At 27.9% G+C, this 3,043-nt stretch overlaps 1 protein-coding gene across 1 annotated transcript in view; it reads right to left on the bottom strand.

Annotated features, from left to right (window-relative positions):
* Nucleotides 1-3,043, bottom strand: part of LOC119678298 (rap guanine nucleotide exchange factor 4) — a gene marked incomplete in the record, with an annotated part of 493,194 nt that overhangs the window by 290,233 nt on the left and 199,918 nt on the right.

Consider the following 3,043-nt stretch of genomic DNA (forward strand, 5'->3'; position numbering starts at 1 on the left):
GCAATTTTTATTCTGAACCTTAGTATATTTTAAGAGGAATGTATTTTCTCTTTTATTAATTATGAGTAATGTTGGGTGTAACTAACATACATTGTGACCGAAAAGTTTCCGGAAATAAATAAATAAAACGCAAAATTCTTAATCTTCATCAATATTTATTTTATCTCCTTCAAAATATGCTCCATTAGAAGCGATACACAAATGCCAACGTTTCTTCCAATCATCAAAACATTTTTATAGGCGCTTTCCGGTATGGCTTTGAGTTCCCTCTGCGAATTCTGTTTTACGTCTTCTATGGATTCAAAACGCGTTCCTCTGAGTGGTAATTTGAGGTTGGGAAACAGGAAAAAGTCACACGGTGCAAGATCAGGTGAATACGGTGGCTGTTCGATGGTATTTATTGAATGTTTGGCCTTAAAATCGTTGATAATGTTGAACAAATTGAGGTGAATCGGAACAAGCCGGGCGTTGACACGTCGCATACACAAATTGTCCACCAAAATCAAACGAGCCATCTCACGACCGATGCCTAGCTCTCGTGCTATCTCTCTAACACTCACATGAGGATTTTTGAACACGATTTCCTTTGCCTTTTCAATGTTTTCGTCGGTGGTAGAGGTCGAAGGTCGTCCAGAACGCGGCATGTCTTCGACGGTCGTACGACAGTCCTGAAAGGCTTTGTACCACTCATAAACTTGAGTTTTCGATAAAACTGATTCCCCATAAGCCTTTTGTAGCATTCGCAACGATTCTGCACACGAAATTTCGTTCGAAAAACAAAATTTGATGCAAACTCTTTGTTCAATATTTTTTTCCATTGTTTTTTTCGCAACGCACTACTGAGGTGAACTGGTTTCAACAGCTGCCGTAAACGAACTGTCCGACAGATCGCGCTCATTTTTGGCATAGTAATTAAGGACAGTGCTGCCAAACTACATAAACTTAAAATATCGAAAAATATACAGCGCGCGAATTTTAAATGAGAATTTCCGAAAGCTTTTCGGTCACAATGTATGTATTTGTGGTTTTGTTTGGATTATACGTTTTGTGTTTATGTTAATATGTTTGGAAAAGCTATTATAAAAAATGTTAAGTAGCAAAATAGCTAATAAAAAAATAAGATCTAAAAAGGAAGCTTTGTTAAGGTGTTTAGTGAACACTCTGAACCATTCGACGCCACGCCTCTGACATATACCTGTAAATTAGTGAATTTAAATAAAATGAAACTATAACTAAGTTTTACACCAGCGAATCCTTTATACCCTACCTTTGAAACAAAAAGTCACATTTAGTCTCATATGGTATTTTAAGCTCTACACTTTGCATTGTCAGTCGGTATCCCATTATTTTCCCATTATTTTTATTTCATAGAGATGAGGATGTTTATCCAAATGCAAAATACACTATAGATGCCGTCAGATAGGCCCATATGCTAATCGCGCTATTGAATGAATAAATATGAATGTTTCTTAACACTTTCACTAATAGTAGAAATATTTTCAACCGAATGCCTCAGATAAAATTTCTTTAAATTTCGTCACAGTTTTTTCTATAGTGCGCTCAGATAGATAATTGTGTTAATCATAATCTCTTTATAATGCACAAAATGTACTCACAATTGAATCACTGGTGTTGTAGTGAGTTTTCACAATTTTAACAGGTTCAGCGGTTATTGAACGATCCATATTGTTAAATAGCAAACTTTAAATTAAACGCATAATGTTTTGACTGGCATACATGAAATCAGGGCCATCAAATAAACTGTAAAGTTACTACTGATTGTTTAAATCCTTTATATATAACTACTTTTCTCCATTGGTTAAACTAGATGACGATATCAATAAAAATAATAGATGATTTTCTGTGTTTGGGTATTTTTTTGTTTTTTTGTATTTGAAAAGAAAACTATTTTAATAACATACAAAATGGTTTAAAATTTAAAACTAAACAAAATACAATATTAACTGAACTTAATAGATATAAATTAAATGACTTAATTAACTTATATTATTTTTGGACTTAGAAAAATTTATAAATTTAAGAAAAATTATATATAGACTTTTTAACATAAAAAATAATTTTAAAATTAAATTAAATACAATTAATATTTTAGTTTTATTTTTTTTAATTACACAATAAAAAAGTGTTTTTAATATTTTTATATTGTTTTTATATACAATAAACAGCTCACAAAGGTACAACAATAATTTTAAAAACAATTTATTATATAAAAAAAATACATTTTATTTAAATAATTTTATTAATTATTACTCACAACTTATCATTTAAAAATTCGTTGTGCAATTGCGACTGAAAAAAATAATTTGCAATTTTTTAAACATTAAAATCAATATGAAGGAAATTTTAATATAACAATAATTGTTTTTTTCAACTTCATATAAGCTTCATTTAACATTTATATTTTGTTTTTCTGTAATTTAAAACTTAATCAACTTTTTGCTTCATTACAAATGTCACGGACTCTTACTTTATGTTAACTATTAAATACGCATGTAGCACATATAAACGAAACATCTTATTAAATTAATAATTAAACAATAATTTAAGTATTCCAAATTTATTTATTTTACATGCTATTTTAAATATAAATCATTTTTTATCCAAAAATTAAATAAAATATTTTAAGCTGAAGAATTAAATAATTTACAATATATGGCAAGATTTAATAAATTAATTATTAATATAAGCTTATGCAGTAAGTTTTGTTTATTTCTTGTTAACTTAATTCAAAATTTAATTTAATTGTTCATTTAGTTTCCAAAAATTATTTATTAATAAATACAATATATTATATATACAATATAGCAAAAACAATTAATTTCCCTTCATATTCTTCTTACAAAAATTCAATAAGCTTGATGGTAAAAAAAAAGATAAAGATTTAATTAAGCAAATCATATCTAAAATTAATTCAATTAAGACAAAAAAAATGGCTTCGCAATGCCGAAATTAATTACTATAAATAGATTATTCACACACATATTTATGATATATATCTACATATACATACAAGATCATTTTC

The sequence above is a fragment of the Teleopsis dalmanni genome, chromosome 2 (assembly GCF_002237135.1).
Source record: "Teleopsis dalmanni isolate 2A chromosome 2, ASM223713v2, whole genome shotgun sequence".
In the NCBI taxonomy this organism is placed as follows: domain Eukaryota; kingdom Metazoa; phylum Arthropoda; class Insecta; order Diptera; family Diopsidae; genus Teleopsis; species Teleopsis dalmanni.